The sequence below is a fragment of the Vombatus ursinus genome, unplaced genomic scaffold, assembly GCF_900497805.2.
Source record: "Vombatus ursinus unplaced genomic scaffold, bare-nosed wombat genome assembly UNPS02014945.1, whole genome shotgun sequence".
Classification (NCBI taxonomy): Eukaryota; Metazoa; Chordata; class Mammalia; order Diprotodontia; family Vombatidae; genus Vombatus; species Vombatus ursinus.
In genome coordinates, this window is record NW_020954723.1 from 64,747 (window position 1) to 83,920 (window position 19,174).

General features: G+C 40.5%; 1 protein-coding gene across 1 annotated transcript in view; it reads left to right on the forward strand.

Moving 5' to 3' along the window:
- Positions 1 to 19,174, forward strand: part of LOC114030028 (zinc finger protein DPF3) — a gene marked incomplete at its 5' end in the record, with an annotated part of 168,369 nt that overhangs the window by 38,341 nt on the left and 110,854 nt on the right. The gene's annotated exons all lie outside the window — the stretch shown is intronic.

The following is a 19,174-nucleotide window of genomic DNA, read 5'->3' on the forward strand; positions in this document are numbered from 1 at the left end:
GGAAAGAAGTGAAATGGAAAGATCCCTGCAGCAAGATTCCTGCTGGGCCCAGGACTGCAATAGTTCAGCTCTCTGGCATTGTGCTCCTTCATGGCTTCTCTCTCTCTCTCTCTCTGTCTCTCTCTCTGTCTCTGTCTCTCTCTCTCTCTCTCCTTCTCCCTCTCTTCCCCCCTCCCCACTTTCTCCCCCTTCTCTCTTCTCTTTCTCCTCTCCTTTTCTTTCCCTTTCTCTTTGTCTCCCTCTCCCTCTGTTTTCTCCTCTCAATTTCCCTTTTTCTCTCTTCCTCTCTTCTTTCTTTCTTTTCTCTCTTTCCTTCCCTTTTCTCTCCCTCTCTCTTTCTTTTCTCTCTTCCTCCCCTCCACTTTTTTCTCTCTTCCCTCCACCTCTCTCCCATCTCTTCTCTTTCTCCCCTCCCCATATCCTACTCTCTTTCCCTCACTGTCTCCTCTGTCTGTCTCTCTCTGTCTTTCTCTATCTTTGTCTCTCTCTCTCTCTCTTTTTAAGATTCACCCTCTATTTCTTTCTTTGTTTCAGATAGTTACAAACAAAAGCATAACCCAAAAACCTCCGACAAAGGTACTTGGTTCTTGTATCTTTTCATTTGTTCTTCCCACTAATTTCCTTCTTTTCCCTCCCTCCTTATGTAGGGAAAGCTATGAATCTATATGATGGTGACTACTTTTATTTTAATCAATTTTCTTTCCTCCCTCCCCCTACCTGGAACCATACAGTCTTTCCACTTCGCTAAAGTGTCTTTGATGGGTAACTGGCTATCCCTGGAAGGTAGGGATTAGCAAATAATACTGCAATAGGACAGTGAGAAAAAATGGTGGTTTTGTGAAGGGACAAGAAACCTGAATCTATCAAAGATTTATATACAGAAGAAAATGTGATCTGCCTTAATAACGAGAAAGATTTTGTCTTCTTTCCAAGTATAGCACCCATAGCATTATCTGCTGAAAGCCTTCGGGCAGACAGAAGCTCCTGTCCTAGATAACTTCTTATTGTCCAGGATACCCTCTGCTTCCACTCTATCAAGGGCACTTCTTAAAATCACAGTCCCTATTAATCTTTCTTTTCCATCTGTTCACCAATCTGAGAAGGTACACCATGTCTGCAAGTGACTACTCTCCCCAGCTCCCTTTTAGAATGCCAGAGAGGCAATGCACAGAGAGTTTAGGGGATTATCTAATATTTGGATGTTGACACTGGGGATATGTTCTGGAGTAATGAACCCCCCCCCATGTTTTAAAATAAAGTTTACAATTATGAGCTTACTTATGTAATATATTGGAATAGGGGTAGAGGGCAATCAATGGTAGGTGATAATGAGTGACTTAAGGCAGAGTAGTGACTTTCCTTCTATATTGATCTTAAAAAGTTGTTCCTTGTTCAGTAGAAAGTGATATAGCTGGAGTTTATTTTGTTATCAAACCCTCCAACCTTCATGATTCTTATTCAGTGACTTACTTAGCAGATGGGAATCAATTTTCAATGGGAAACAGCACAGTATGGAGGGAAGAACTCTGAATCTGCTCTCAGAAGAATTAAGTTTGAACCCCAGCTTGCTTCTTACCACTTGGGTGACTCTGGGCAAATCATAACCTCTCCAGGACTTAGTTTATTTATGTATAAAATGAGATGGATGGGCCAGATGATCTCTAAGGTATCTTTCAGGTCTAAATCCCATAAACTTATACTCCTATAGGGAATGGGCCCATAGTAACATCATTCTATCCAAGAATAAATTGGGGGCATTAGAGTGTTCCAGTGTCATCTTTCCATCACACATTCAAGGTGAGATAGAGCCTCTTTTGACCCTGGGCAACAAACACAGTTTAATTTCCCTGATGAAGTTCAAACACATCCCTTCCTACATCACAGATTTGTCTTGATCCACTGTAATCCTAGCCTGCCAGCTTCCTAAAGGTCTCTGTTGTTCTGGGGTAATGAAATGTGAAGTTTCCTTGGCCCCTTCAAAGAAGGGTCAATAGTTTTGTCTTCTTGCCAAAGAAGGCATTTCCATGTATAAAGAAAAATGGGATATATCCAGAATACCTGTCTCTTGATCTGTGTGAGTTTTTAAAAGTTATCTGTCCTTTTTTTGTGATTTAATATCACGAGGAATTTCCTTACAGAAGCTGAAATTGTTTAGCCTTTGGATGACAAAGTTTTTGCATTGGCTTCCCAGCTAAAGCTGACTTTAAACTTGGGTTTTTCCAACATACTCTGTGTACTCCTTTTCTGCCTGCCACTTTCTATTTCCTTTCCTTATCCATTTGACCTCAGACCTCAGCCCCTGTCTTCTTTGTTGGATTCTTCTTTGCTGGCATGATTCTCTTGCCCATCCTTCCCTTTCTATATCTCTTTTCCCTATGCAGCCACAGGATAATATCCTTCTTATAAACCATTTAGGTCAAAACATGTTTGGTCATTAATTCTTCCTTTATTCACAAATCTGACAGGCAAAATATTCTATGCTCTCCTAATTTGTTTATGATATCACCCTTATGTCTAAATCATGTACCTATTTTCACCTTATCTTGGTATATGGTACGAGATGTTGGTCTGCACCTCATTTCTGCCAAACCAGTTTCTAGTTTTCCTGGCATTTTTTGTCAAATAGTGATTTCTTTTCCCCAAATCTTGGATCTTTGGGTTTGTCAAACGCTAGATTACCAAGGTCATTTACCATTGTGTATTGTGTACCTAATCTATTCTACTGACCTGTCAATCTATTTCTTAGCCAGTGCCAGATTGTTTTCTTGATTACCGCTTTGTAATATGGCTTGAGATCTGGTAGTACTAAGCCACCTTCCTTCACATTTTTTTCATTGATTCCCTTGATTTTCTTGACCTTTTGTTCTTCCAGATGAATTTGTTTATGATTTTTTTCTAGCTCTATAAATTTTTTTTTTGTAATTTGATCCTTATGGCATTGAATAAGTAAATTAATTTAGGTAGAATTGTCATTTTTATTATATTGGCTTGGCCTAATCATGAGCAATTAATATTTCTCTAATTGTTTAGATCTGACTTTATTTGTATGAAGTGTTTTGTAATTATATTCATATAGTTCATGGATTTGTCTTGGCAGGTAGAATCCTGAGTATTTATATTGTCTGCAGTTATGTTAGATGGAATTTCTCTTTCTATCTCTTCCTGCTGGACTTTGTTAGTAATATATAGAAAGGCTGATGATTTATGTGGGTTTATTTTATATCCCCCCTATTTTTTTTCCTTGAGTGAGGCCAAGGACTCTGCAGCCTCCCCTTTCTGTATTCAGGCTTTCTTGGTAAATTATCTGGCAGCTTGGTGATTAATGGACTTTATTTTTATCTAGTGCCCTTCAGACTTGTGATCCTTTGGGACAGGAAAGACCTTTGGAGAGGTCATATAGCCCATCCCCCTGTACTGGACAAAGAGTGCTTTTAATAATCCCTAATGCATCCTAAGTAGAGAGGTGTCTGGTCTCTTCCATGAATGTCCCCAGAGAGGGGGTTACCATAGCTGCCCTTTCCCCATTATTTCAGCTGTTCTTTGAATGATGGTCTCCCCTTATTATGAATCTAAATTTCCCCTACTGTAGCCCCTCTTGCCTTTTATTCCCTTCCCCTGAAACATATGAACATCCACAGTTCTACCAGTCCATTGTAGCCTCTCTCTTTAGGCTGCCTGACAATGCCCACATTTCTCTTTGCCTCTCCTGGTTCTGTTCTCCAGAATCAAATCTGTCAATTATGTGACCCTCCCTCTTCTGTGCTTTCTTTCAAGCCTGGGACTAAGTAGAGTGCTCAGATCTGAAACTATGTCAAGGTTTAGTCAGCAAGGAGTGGAATAGACTCATTTCTTTGTAAACTTTAAAGTGCTATATTAATGTGAGTTTTCCTTTTTTCTCACCTTAAAACAACAGCAGCAACTAACATTAGCACACTGGCTGTCCTCTGAATACAACTCCATTCAGTGGTACATTGACATATTTTGGCAGTATTGTTGCTTTGTATACACTGTCCCCTGCAAGCTCCCAATCCTCTTCAGTTCTGATACTGACACTGGTGCCCAGCCAGGTGTATGCTAGTTTATATATCTACATTTGGTGACTCCTGCCTCCATCAATCACTTTATATTTTGCCCTATTGAATCTCAATAAAGAGATGCAATATGTGACTTCAATATATAAGATTCAATAAGGACAAATTTCCTAAGATTGCACAGTAGTTAAATTCCATTCTCCACAGATTTGCAATCCCTGCCATCTTTGTATTATCTGCCAGTTGGATTTGCATAATTCCCTACTCCATCTTTCAAGTCATTAATGAAAATATCAAGTCATCTTGGACCCAGAAGAGAACCTTATGAGTCCCCATGCAGCACTTCTTCCAATATAGATGTGGAACGCTTAATGATTATTTTTCAAGTTTGATTTTGTTTAACCAGCCTTGGTATTTATTCCTTAGTATAGCTGTTCGATTGTGTTCTCATTTCCAATTTCCCTTAGGAGAGGGGCGGATGGAACAGTATTAAGTGCTTTGGTTACTAATGCCAGGTGATAGATATTTTGTCTGTTGCTTTCATCTAGCCACTGGGTATAGTGTTTCAGAGAAATAGTCAATTACTTGAACATGGTGAAGTTTTTTGTTTGGACCCATTCATGGTGCCTCTGGACTTATACTTTATTTTCCTGCAAGTAATCACAGTGCTACTGCTTTATTAATTATCTTGCAGTTTTCCAAGTTTGGGAGTTAAGTGTTGTTTTCAATTTCTTGCTAAAGGAAGGACTTTGGAGATGAGAGCTTATTTCTCATCTTTCCCACCTGTCACCCATAAACAAAGCAGCTGCATGTGATAGCCTGGGAGATCCCATTTAATTGAACTGAAATATTTGTTGAATTGAATAGAAACGAATCCTGCCTGGTTCAAACTGCAGGTTCCTGGTCTGTAATTTCCCAGCCCTTTCTTTATCCTTTGGCTTACCTACTTCTGTTCTAGTCTGGAGGAACACTAATCTCCAGGAATTCTACCATCAGATGGCCCTTGTAATTGACCTATTTATTATTGCAATAGAGAGGTAGTGTGGTGTAGTAGATAGAAGCATGACCTCAAAGACCTAATTTCTAGTCCTGACATATGTTAGCAGTGTGACCCTGGGCAAATTCTTACTTCTCACCTGTGAATTCCCTATACCAGTAAAATTACAGGTCTGACTGATCCTTATGTCTAATTATTGTTATGTCTCCTGAAAGTTACTAGTACTGATAGCTAAATGGAGTAATAGCTTGAGGCATAGAGTATTGTATAAATGTATTTTGGTTGGTAATTCAGGGGTTCAGAACTATGATTTTATTGGTGCAGGTAATTCCAGCGAGCCAACTCCTACCAGTTCAGATTAGCAACTGTCCTCCAAATTGTGGTCTTAGAGAGTGCCTGAGGTACTGAGAAGTTGAGTCAAGTGCCCATTATGAATTAGAGTTAACCCAGATCTTTCTGACTAAGGTCCCACACTTTATGGATTACAGCATGCCTCTTGGGTTATTGGTATATTTCAAATTGAAAGCTGACTTCAAAGCCAGGAAAACCTGAGGTCAAATCCTGCCTGTGACACAGACTAGTTGTGTGACTCTGAGCAAATCATTTAACCATTCAATGCTCTATGCAGTTCTCCAAGACCATAAGTTATAGAGAAAGTGCTGAGCTGCATTGGTAGAAGGTGTTTTCTATGTCATTGAAATCATAGGCACGATCCCTATCCCTAGACCTTCAGTGACTATCAATAATTAACTCTTACAAACACTTTTTTTTTTGGTTAGTGTCATCTGATTCTGTTGACGAAAGCTCCTTTGAGTCAGGAAGAGTCCTCTTCCTAAGTTCAAAGCTAGCCTCAGGCACTTACTAGCTGTGTGACTCTGGACAAGTCACTTAACCCTGTTTACCTTAGTTTCCTCATCTGTAAAATGAGCTGGAGAAGGCAATGGCAAACCACTCCAGTATCTTTGCCAAGAAAATCCCAAATGGGGTCATGAAGAATTGGACATGACTGAATAATGACTGAATGACAAAACCATGCTGGAAAGACTTTGAGTATGAGCCTAGAGTTGGATTGTATTTCTGTCATTAGTGGACCAGCCTTACCTAAGTTTGGAGAGGTTTATCACTAGGAAGGTAGCTACCAGCTAAGTGACACAATGAATTGAACATTGGTCTTAGAGTCAAGAAGACCTGAATTCAAATCCTATGTGACCCTAGGACCTCAGTTTCCTCTTCTGCAAAAGTGAGAATGTTAGATTGGATGGTTCCAAAGGTTGTTTTTAGTTCTAGATCTATACTTCTTTGGACATGGCAGGGAATAGATGTTTAACAATTCGATTGTGTTTCTCTTCACTGTCTTGCAGGTCTTAGGCTGGGGTAGAGGGGAGGAGGGAAGGACCTGGACCGAAGACTCACTGCCACTGAAAGCTGATTTGTAGAGCAAGCCTGGGGCATTTGTTGAATCCCAGGCATGTGATGTTGGATGCCAGGCAGATTGTATCTTTTTTGTTACTAAAAAGCTGGGACTGTATAACACTAGTGAAAAGGACCAACCCTGAGCAAAAGTATGAAGTAGATAGTATTACCTTGGGTGCGGACATCCCTACTTTTAGTCTTTTCCTGATGCCTCTTCCTCTTTCTTTCTTCTCAGGTACTTTAATGCCCTTGTTCTCTTCTTGAATATTCTCTTTCCTGCTAAGAAGGGAGGAAGGAAGGGAGGGAGGAAGGAAGGAAAGAAAGAAGCATTAATTAAGCATCTACTATGTGCAAGGCCCCTTACTAAATGCTTTACAATTATTCTTATTTGATCACCACAACAACCCTGGGAGATAGGTGCTATTATTATCCCCATTTTACAGTTGAGGAAACTGAGGCAGACAGGGAAAGTGACTTGCCCAGGATCACACAGTTTATAAGTGTCTGAGGTGGGATTTGAACTCAGGTCTTCCTAACTCTGCTTTGTCCACTGTGCCACCTAGCTGCTTAGTAAACATAGACTGGGGCCTCAGAACCATTCTCAGGCATAACTATCCAGATTTGCCTGAGGCCAGTTCTCATCAGTCTCCATCCCTGGTAACTTGATAAGCTTTGTTGCAAAATCCTTCTTGTTCCCATGCAGGTACAGGTAGACACATGGGTCAATGAGGGCTATCAAGGGTTTGTAGTCTCCTATGGACACAAAGGAAGCCAGCCTGAAATGGAATATGCACATTCATACCATAGAGGAATGGTTGGGATAGCTGTAGGACACAGTAGGCATGGAGTTCCTGGATGCAGTGGGTCTAAAACGAATTCAGTTCACTCAAGGGCAAATATGTCCTACAAGTAATTGCCTATCAAAGCTTGGAAGAAGCTAGGTCATGAATAACAAAAACAGTCATCTTCATGTTGGGTTTTATAGCTCCCACACTTACAGTTGCTCATAGATATGAGGGGTGGCTTCTTGGTTAAGGTTGCTGTAGCTGTGGATATTTGAGTGGTTATTTGTTAGTTCTGGGGGTCTCCTGAGTTCCCTGGTCTCCTGAGTCTCCCTGTTGCAAAATTACTCTTGTTAGATCTGGAATTAGAGTCAGATAGACCTGATTTCGAATCCACCTCTGATACTTACTAGCTGGGTAACCATGGGCAAGTCACTTTGTCTCTGCCTCAGTTTCCTCAACTATAAAATGGGGATAAGAATAGCACTTACCTTCTGGGATTGTTGTGAGGACTAAGTGAGATAATATTTGTGCAAACACATACCACAGTGCCTGGCACATAATAGACACATAATAAATGCTTATTTTCTTCCTACCTTCTGATCCTCAAATTCCCCATCTGTAAAATGGGGATATAAATATTTGTAGTGCCTATGTTAAAGTTATGAGGCTTAAATAAGGAGGGATATGTAAAGTACTTTACAACCTTTAAAGAGATCTAGAAATGCCAGTTGTTTCTATTGTATTTTTATTATTCCTTTCCTCTCTCTAACAGAACTCCCTTTCTCTCAGTATTTGTTTTCATTTAGCTGTCTGGGAAGGAAATATCTATAAACTCATTCATATCAAGTTGGAGAAAGTGCCTCATTAATCCATATTAAGTTGTGCATGTGTGTGTGTGTGTGTGTGTGTGTGTGTGTGAGATTGATAATAGGGTGATGTGTGAACCTTCCTTCTTTCTTCAGAGGCATTGTGGCATTTCCCATAGCAGCTGTTCCAAACTTTTCCCCCCCATTTTCCTCAAATCCCCCGCTCCACTCTCACCTCCCTAACTTTCTGCAAATGGACATTTTTCATACTTTACTGAGACATTTGGAGTTACCAGACATGAGCAGTCTTAACTTCTCTCCACCACCAAATGCCTCACACATTCTCTTTGCTTCTTTTCTGTCTCAAATGAAGCAATGGTTTTTTTCTTTTCTAAAGCTCATTTGTCTTCTCTTACAGAAAGTATAGTTGAGTGTCAGCTTTGGACTTAGGAAGAACTGAGTTCAAATCTTGTCCCTCACACTTACTAACTGTGTGACTCTGGGCAAGTCATTCAATCTCTAGGGACAGTAATAGCACTGACCTCAGGCTTGTTGTAAGGATCCAATAAGACAATGTAAATAAAGCACTCTGATCATCTAAATGTGAGCTATTATTATTGTTGTTGTTGTTGTCATTGTCATGGTGGTTGCAGTAATAACAATATGTTATTATTTGATCTGCTTCTCCTGACTTTGAATCTTCATTCTCTCTCTTTCTACTGATTTCTTCCCTTTCACCCACAAAAATGTTCTGGTAATCTCTTTCTTAAAAAAAAACCCAACTCTGCTATTCCTTCAGGTTACTATCCATCTCTCTTCTTTCCTCCTCTGTCAAATATTATGAAAGAGTCATCTGCACTTTGCCCCTACTGCCTCATTACCCAGTCATTCCTCAGTCTCTTATAATCTGCATCCATCATTCTCCCCAAATTGTTCTTTCTCAGTTCTCATTTTTTTTTATGTTGTTGTTCAGTTGTGTCTGACTCTTTGTGATCCCATTTGGGGCTTTCTTGGCCAACATACTAGAGTGGTTTGCCATTTCCTTCTCCAGCTCATTTGACAGATGAGGAAACTTAGGCAAACAGGGTGAAATGACTTGTCCAGGGTCACACAGCTAGTAAGTGTTTGAGGCTGGATTTAAACTCAGGTCTTCTGATTCCACGGCGGTGCTCTATCCACTGCGCCATCTACCTGTCCTTCCTCATTTTCTTTAGTTTTTGCATTTGACCCTGTGGATCATCTACTTCTTGAAACTTCAGTTCTTCTCCTCCTTTTTTTCTCTTCTAACTCCCTAATTTTTGGTACTCCTCATAGCTCCATTCCCAGCTCTCTTCTCTTCTCTTTCTGTATGCTTTCTCATGGTAATTTCAACCATCTCCTGGACTTCAATTCAGGAAGATTGGGGTTCAAATCCCACCTCTGACATTTGTTAATTGGCAAGTCACTTTCTGGGTCTCAGTCTCCTGACCTGTAAAATAAGAAGATTGGACTAGATGTCTCTATGCCCTTCCAGCTTTAAACCTATTATCTTATAACCTCTATACTGGTTACTCCCAAATTGTATTCTCAGTCATGTCTTTTCTCTTGAGTTTTGGAAAAATGTTTCTAAATGTTTAAATATCCTAGCCTGCTAGAGATAGTTTGAACTTTAGGGAAATGGAATTAATTATAAATTCATGCTATTTGGTCCCAGTCATTTTTTTGGTCTATATCATTTTTGTATATCACTATCCCTCTACCACTTCCCACAGCGACCTTTCTAAATGTTCCCATCTTCTTCAAGATCATGATCCCCTCTGCCCTCACTGCTGTCATTCTTCGCAGATGGCCTTGCCTTCTACTTCACTGCTTTTTCCTCTTAGCTACTTCTGTTGATTCTACCACCATTCTCCAAGGCTCCCAGGTCCACAACCTTGGATTCGTTTTTGGTTCTCTTCCTCACCCCTCCCCTTCATATTCAGTTAGTTGATGAAACCTGTTGTTTCTCTTCATGTTTTCTCTTCCTTTCCAACTTCTACTGTCACCCTCATTCAGGCCTCATCGCTGGACTGGTTTTAACTCATTTATTTTCAATCTTTATCACATTAAATTCACGTTTCATGCTAATGTCAGAATATTCTTCTTTCTTTCTTTCTTTCTTTTTTTTTTGGTTAGGCAATGGGGTTAAGTGACTTGCCCAGGGTCACACAGCTAGTAAGTATTATATGTCTGAGGCCGGATTTGACCTCAGGTCCTCCTGAATCCAAGGCCAGTGCTCTAGCTGCCCCCAGAATATTCTTCTTAAAGCACAGATATGATCAAGTCACTTCTCTGCTCAAAACTTCAATGGTTCTCCCATTACCTACTGAATAAAAGCTAAATTCTTTTATTCAAGATTCTCCATGATTTGACCTTAATCTATTCTATCTCCTACTGCTTCCCCTCATGAGTACTCTGTCCCAATTAAACTTGACTATTTGCTGTTCCCCTCATGCTTTCTTTGTATTCTGTCTGGGGTGAATATTTTTTACTTATCTCCCTTACTAGATTATAAACTTCACGGGGACAGAAACTATTATTCTTATCTCCCCTTCTACACCCTAGCACCTGATAGGCAAGTATGAGATAGTCAATAACTATTTGTTGAGTGGATGGGAGGATGAATGAATGAACTGTTCACTGCTGTTAAACTCCATCCCAACCAAGAAGTTTTATATTATGCTTTTAGGCTAGGAATGGGGAACTACAGTCATCAATTTCCCAACCCTTGAATAGTGGGTGGATAAGTAACTTCAAGTGGTTACCAAGCCTTGGAATGCCAAGGAGAGGGAATAGTACCAACAAGTGCCAAAGTTGCCAGTTGTCAGATGACTGGGGTAGAGGAGACAATAAAACTCCATTTATGGGAAATATGAGCCTTGAATCCTCCACATCCTGCCCTCTCACTAAGGGAATGTAAATTCCTTCCTGCATGTTGCTAACACCTAAGCTAGGCAACATTCAGAAAAGCATTGAAACCACAGCAATGATTTAATAAGGTTTGGCCAATTTAGACATTATTGAATTGTGATTCCTGAAGTATAATTTACTCTTAGAAAAACTAGGAACTTTACAACAAAATCTAGAGGTATATTTGAATAGTTCTAAGGACATGAGTCTGTGCTAGAAATGGCCAAAAATTTTGCCAGCTTTTTGATGTGCCTGATTTTTGGTAGCAATCTTTAGTTTCCCTGTTGGGCATAGATATCTTGTGGATCATTGTTAATATTTCTGCTACTCTGAGGAATTTCCTAGTCTTGTGGAAATTGCTTTGGGCCTAGTTTTCTCAGTCTATAGAGATTATTAAACTAATGGTTTATGGGGACTTAGAAATGGAAATGGTGATCGTGAGGAGCCATTATGGGTTCAAAAAGATCATCTTATCATACTACTCACATATCCTTTTGTGATAGCATCACCAGAATAATAGTAGCTCTGTTGCAAAAGGAAAGGAAGTCCTTTGCTTAAAATTACTATGCCATCTTTGAAATCCCAATAAGCAGGTGTTTGGAATATTCTACTGTGCATAATAAATTTTTGGAGAGTGGATTTTAAGAATTCGGAGAAGGGATAAGTGAGATCTTGTGATGTAAGATTATAATGGAAAGGTGGTTCAAGAAGATGGGATACTTTCATGATTGAAATTCCTTTGATACACACATCAGTGACAAGTCGGGAACAAAAGGTAGGACTATGTATAAAGAATAACAGGATGGTACCAAGAAGAGAAGCAGCAGCAACTTTTCTTCCTCCTCTTCCTCCTCCTCCTCCTCCTCTTCCTCCTCCTCCTCCTCTTCCTCCTCCTCCTCCTCCTCCTCTTCTTCCTCCTCCTCCTCCTCCTTCTTCTTCTTCTCCTTCTTCTTCTCCTTCTCCTTCTCCTTCTCAGTTTATCCAAGGCAATGCCCATTCAGTGATTAAGGCAAGATAAAAATGAGACAAAGAATGACCTCTTTTGACCTATTCAAAAAATAAAAACAATCTGGGAGGGGAAGACCCTCTGAGTTTCTGGCCAAAACAGAAACAATTGCTATTTACACTCACTCTGAGCCATCAGAATCCAAACAATGACCAAGTGAGGTTTTAGCCCTATTGCAGCTCCAAATTTAAGTAGCTAGGTGGCACAAAGTATAGAGGCCCTGGACCTGGATTCAGGAAGACCTCAGTTCCAATTTGACCTCAGACACTTGCTAGTTAAGTAAATGGAATATGGTATGTAAAAGACAGCAAGAAGTACATTTTGACTAGACTAAAGAGTGCATGAAAGAGAGTAAAGGTAGTAGAAGTGACCCTGGGCAAATTACCTCACTACTGTTTACCTCAGTTTCCTCAACCATATGATAGAGTCTGTATAAAGAGCGTGATAATAGCACCTACCTTCCAAGGTTGTGAGAATCAAATGAAATAATATTTGTGAAGTGTTTAGCACAGTGCTTGGCATATAGTAGGTGCTCATTAAATGCTTTTTCCCTCCTCACTTTACCATCAGCTTCCCCAGTAGCAGGGATTACAGGCTTGTGCCTCTATGTCTGGCCTGAGCATCTAGAATTTTAAAAAAGATATATACAGAAGGTGTAGAGAAGGGAGGGTACCTGAAGATAATTTGGAAAGTGGACTGTCCTGTTAGGATAATGTTAGGAATGCTAAAACCCAGAGTCAGCTGAGGCTTAGGACAAATGCTAAAGAAAACAAAAAGAGCCCCCCCCCCACCTTCATCTTTTCAAAAAGAGCTCTTAAAATAGCTATGTTTGGGCAAGAGGAAGAGCAAAGAAAGGATAAGACTGCTGCTTGGTTGAAAATAATGATAATGCCAATGGAGAGAAGGTAGCACAACTTAACAGCAGGTTTTTTCCTATCAAATGGAAAGAGCTTCAGAATGGAGAGTGTAGAATGAAAATAATTAATGGCAGATTGAAATAGGAGATAAATGAGAATATGAAAAAAATAAAAGCTATGTGCCCTTAGTGGGGCAGCTAGGTGGAGCAGTGGATAGAGTGTTGGGCCTAGTGGCAGGAAGATTCATCTTCCTGAGGTCAAATTTGACCTCAGACACTTACTAGCTGTGTGACCCTGGGCAAGTCACTTAACCCTGTTTGCCTCAATTTCCTCATCTGTAAAAATGAACTGGAGAAGGAAATGGCAAATCACTCCAGGATCTTTGCCAAAAAAAGTCACAAAGAGTCAGACATGACTGAATTGACTGAACAACAACAACAAATACATCCTTAAGCTTAAGTCCCTACACCTGGATGAATTGCATCTGAGGGCACAGAAAAAAAAAACAAACTTGTAGTTATAGGTGCTGAGTTATTGTGAGTGATCTCTGGAGAATTGTAGAAAACAGGAGAGGCACTTAAAAATGGAGATGCACAAATGCTGTGGGCCCTGATTTTCAAAAAGGAGAAAGTAAATCCTTTAAGCAATAGACTATTGAGCTTACTCTGATTCCTAGTAAAATTCTAGGACACATTATGAAGAGAATCTTTTCTGAGTACCTAGAAAAAGTGCCAGGATCATGAAGAGCAAAGAGAGGTGGATCTTCTGAACATCCCAATTTCTATTGAGGGCATTATCATCCTTCCATTCATCCAAGTTTGCAGCCTTGGGCCATCTTTGTCTCCCAACACTCTTCTTCATCTCACAGATGCAATCAGTTGCTGAGTCTAACTAATCCTCCCTCTGAAACATCTTTGAGAAGCAGCATGGAGTAGTGGATAGGCTACCAGACTTGGAATCGGGAAGACCTTAGTTCAAATACTACCTCAGATATTCATGAGCTATGTGATCCTGGGCAAATCACAACTTTTCTGTGCCTCACTAGGGGTTGGACCAAATTTCCTGTAAGGTACCCTCCAGCTTTAAATTTATCATCTCATGGCTCATCATTTCTCACCTCTTTCCCTTTGTTTCCACTCACTTAGCCACTACTCTAGTTCAGACCCTCAACATTTCTTGCCTGGGCTATTGTAACACCCCCTTTATTAACTTTTATGCCTCAAGTCTCCCCCTTCTCCAATCTATTCTCCACAAAGCTGCCAAAATGACATTCCTGAAGCATAGATTTGACTGTCATTTCCCTCCTCAATAAACTCCATTGGCTCCCTACTACCTTTACTCTCGTACATGCACACTCTTTGCTCTAGGGAAATGTCCTTCTTGCTGTCTCTGACGTAGCATATTCCATCTCCCATCTCAGTGCCATTGCACTGACTATCTTCTCTAACTAGAATGTCTTCTTCCTCACCTTTTCCTCTTACTGTAGAATTGCTGGTTACCTTCAAATGTTGGAAAAAGGATCACCTCCTACACAAGGCCTTTCCTGATTCCATAGCTACCAGTGTCTCCTCCTCAAAAACAAACAAACAAACAAACAAACAAACAAATAAACAAACAGCACTTTGTTTTTGTTTTGTCTATACTTAACATGTCTCCCCCCCACCCAATAGAATGTGAGACCATTGAAGGCAGGGACTTTTATTTTTTTCCTGTTTCTCTAGAACCTAGCAAAGTATCTGGCACATAGTAAGTATTCAATAAATGCTTGTTGAAGAATGGTTGGATGGTTTCAAGAATACTTCTTCAGTTTTGTTTTGAATATCAGGTCTACCACATTCAACATTATTGATTTACAGAATATGACAGTAACTGCAGAAGGCCCAGGGTGCCATCTCCTTGTTTGAGCTAAACTGTCCCTAAAAGACAATTCTCACTTTATGTAAGTGGACTGTTTGGTAGACTTCTACACTTCTGCGTAAAGTGATTTTTATGTAATGCAAATTTGCCTAGGGACTTGGGGAAGGGAGAGAGCAAGGGAGAGAGGCAAGAAGGGAGTTCATTGGCATATGGAGAGAGGGGAAAGCATATAGTTTAAGGACACATAATGGCCAGGGACAGAGAAATGAAAGCTGAAGGAACACTCAGGGGTGGGGACAGACCTGAGGTATGCAAGCACTAACAGAGAGGCAAGATAGATAGTTGGGGCTGGACAGAGGTGGGAAGTGGGGATAGTGGGAAGAACAGGGCAAAGGTCTCCTCTATCAGCCCTGTGGGTCTCAAGCCAAGCCCCTGATTGGGCAGAAGTAGTAGTGGTTTCTCAGTACCTCTGTTCTGCTTTCACTTGGAGGGCGGTTTTTTTTTTGTTTGTTTGTTTTGTTTTTTGTGGAGGAGTGGATGGCCGCAAGTGGAGGGGCCGGAGCAGAGAGAGAGCATAGTACTATACAGTAAAGGTAATAAAAGACTTTGGTTTTGGAATGTGGATTTCTTTCAGAATTCTTTGTGTAAAGTTAATTGGCATAATGCAAACTGTCTGTATTGCAAATCATGATTCCACTCTTTGGTGTTCATTTTATTTTTTCTCAATATGCACATCACTGTAAGTACAACTGCTATGTATACATCTTGGATCATTGTAGTCACATGATTCTCAACAGGATGAACCATTAGGATCCATCTTCCTTCAATGATTGTTTTCTTGTTATTTAAACATGTAAGATTGATGAAAAGGAATCTGTCCATATATCTGGAGGACAATTGGCATACATAATCTTCCCTTCTGGCTCTTATCCTCCAGATCCATTGGCTGTGTTCAAATAGAGAGTGGATGACCATCTGCTAAGGATGTTATGGAGGAATTTTTGTATTGAGTAAGAGGTTGGACTAGATGACCTTTAAGGTCCCTTCCAATTCTAAGAATCTGTAATTTGTTGTGTCTATGTAACACCTGCCAATTTGGTGAGAGAATTTTGGACAGCTGGTCAAAGTGACTTCCTATTACATATATGGCTATAGAATTCTTGATTTCCTTCAAAACTTGAGTACCACCTCTTGATTTCATCACCACCATGCAAATCCTTACCAGTACGTTATAAATCTCAGCTCATGATGAATGTTGTGTCCATTTTACAGATGAGGATGTTAAGGCCCAGAGGGAAGTAGGTTACCCAGAGTAACAAGGTGCTTTAAGAGCAGATTTACAAATGAATTCAGGATTTGTGACTCCTTCACCTAGGAGTGTATCTCTGGGCTCTCATTTTCTAATTGTTTTTGTTGATTCCTTTTGTTTTCCTTGTTCCCCCCTCCCCCCCCCAAAAAAAACCTGATAGCTACCTACCTACTGTGTGTTCTAAGCTACTCATGTGGAATCTCAGCAGAGTCATTGTCATAGATAAGGTAGGGAAGTAGTGAAGAGAGCCTCTTCTCTCACTGTGCATTCGGAGTTCTGCTTCCTGCTGAGGTCAAGTTCCTTTGTTTAAATTGCTCCCAGAGGCTTCTCCTCCTCAAGGCAAGAAGGAGTAAGTGGGGAAAAATTCCCCTTTGCCAAAAGAGAGGGATGTACACAATAGGTGCTGCATTGAGAACCTTATTGGTCTTGGAAGGGGGCATAAAGGGCTCTGCTCTCCAAGGGATTCACTCTGGAGGGAAAGCGAGGGGAGGAGGGCTTGATTGCCCTTGTAATCTGTGTCCTCATTCTCTGCTTGTTCTGTGCCAGGAGCACAGGATCCAGGTGCACATTTTCCAAAATTGGAAAGATGATGAAAATTATAGATAGGGACAAAATTTGCTTCTTCCTCTGAACCTCAGCACCTAGGACAGCACCTCGGTGGCCTGGCTCAGTCAGGGCCTTGTATGTAGCAGACAGTTAATCATTGGTTTTCTTTGTTGGATTGAATTCCTTCCAAAGCTGGGTTCTATAGCAGTGATGGTTCTAAGGGTGCCTAGGACAAAGGACCAGCTGATGGAAAGAGATGCTTTAACTGGAGAATGAAGATGTGGAATTTTCTAAATGTCTTAGGCTTGAGTTTTACTCTGATTCTACACGACAGACAATTAAATAATTATTATTCACATGTTAAGAAGGATTGTGAATGATGCCATATACCCTCCTTCTAAAGTAGGCAAGTCACTTAACCTCTCTGTGACTCAGTTTCTTTATCTATAAAGTGCAAGAGTCAGACTCAGTGATCTTTAAAGTCCTTTCCATCTCTAAATCTATGATTCTATTCTCCTCCCACTTACCCCGCCCCCCACTTCTGAGGGGGAACATCAGAATCATTCTCTTAATTTTTTGCCCCAGTGGGCTCTTCTGATTTTAGAAGTTTCAAGAGCTGTTCTGAAGGGTTAGGTGAAGCATCTGAAGATGTGTGAATGATTGTATTTGCTGAGAGTAAAGTAATATTTGTAGAAGTGTTTCATCAGTTATAAGTCAAGAATCTGTGATTTTGTCAGTGGGGGAATGCCCTCCACTGATATAGATAGTAACTGGTTTATAGTTTATAATCTTAGTGTTGTCTGAGACTAAAATGACTTGCTGATGGTTACATAAGTAGTAAGTATCATATGGTAGGTTCTTTTTACTCCGGTCCAGAACTCTATATATTATGCCACACTACCTCAGTGGATAGAGTGATGGACTTAGAATCAAGAACTGAGTTTAAATCCTTCCTCTGATACTTGCTAGCTGTGTGACCGTCAGTAAGTCTCTTAACTTCTCTCAGCCTCAGTTTCTTCATCTATAAAATGAAGATAATAATAGCACCTACCTCACAGGAACACTGGTAGGGGCAATACTGTATAACAGAAAGACCAAAGGACTTGGAATTTGAAGACTTGGGATCAAGTCCTCCTTCTATCACTTCCCAAGGCATAACCTGGGGCAAAGTCCCTAATCTCTCTGAGCCCTAGCTCCTCAATATGAAAAATGTGGATAATAATACCTCACAAGGTTGTTGTGAGGCTCAAATGACTAATGCATGGAAGCGCTTTGTAACTATAAATCTCTTTGCATGTGATCTATGATCATTGTGTTATTCATTGATATTTATTGATCAATATCATGTTTGATCACCATGATACATATGAGACTCTAGGAAAGTCACTTAACCTCTATTTGTGTCAGCTTCCTCAAATGTAAAATGAGGATAATAATAGCACCTATTTCCCAGGATTGTTGTGAGGAGCAAATAAAATAACATTTGAAAAGTGCTTTGCGCAGTGCCTGAGATATATTAGGTGCTTAATAAATGCTTGTTTTCTTTGTCCTTCCCTCCCTCCCATCCTCTCTTCTTTCTTTTTTTCCTTCCTTCCTTCCTGATGAAATTGCTCAAAATACAAGAATGCAGATACTGAGCATTTCTAAGTCATTCTTAAACCTCATTTCTTCCAAAAAGTCCCTTCTGATCAAATGGAATTAAGGCATGTGCTAAGTCACCTCCCTTAATTTCAGACAGGAATCTGATTTCCATAAAGTCAAGGACAGGTTCCAAAGCATAAAACAATTGCTACCATCCAGGAATGCCTGGGTCTTCATGGCAATGGCAGGCTCTGCTGGACCACCAGTGTCCAAGAGCATGGCTCTGTCTACCCACGTGTGGGCATGGCAGCTTGTAACTCTCAAATCCTTCAGCATGGGCACTATAACTTTGCATTAGTGTAGATGGGCAAGGTTCCTGAGAGTGGTAGTGTGGATATCCCCGGAATAAGTTTGATGAGACATAACATGGCACATGGCTCTGACTTTGGAGACTTCTTTCCCCCTACAGGTGAAAATAGTCCAAGGTCTTCCAACCTTAATGCAAGGCTCATGGTGGGGCTCTGTCGGGGAGTCTGCCTTTCCATATGTTAGCAGACTTTTGCTCCCTTAACAACCTGGACGACTCTGTAGTGAGCAACCATCCAGGAAGAGTTTCTTCCTTTTTCTCTCTTTCTCCTTGCCGCTCCCTTCTAGACTTGCCTGTGTTGATTGTCATGTTTGCCTTTTCCTTTTGAAAAGTGGTGCTAATAAAAGCACTTGTTAGGGAAAAAATTCTTGGAGATCTTTAGGTGGCAGGGTGTCTGGGTTGTATAACTGAAGCTCTTAAGTATCCATCCTAAGCCTTATAGCTCATCACTTTGGAGGTTGGAGAGGCTTATTTTGGGGAGGAGGGGAAAGGTGTATGATGGGATTGAAAGTTGAAAATGAGTCCCATGTAAAGCTTTAATAAATCATAGCTTCAAATGGGACCCATTTTCAAAAGAAGCTTGGGGGCCTCTTGGATTTAAATAGGCAGGGATGGGTGATATCTTGGAGAATTTAAACAGTAGTAGCAGAAGGTGCTGACCTGTCACCCTCTTCACCCCTTCCTTTCTCTT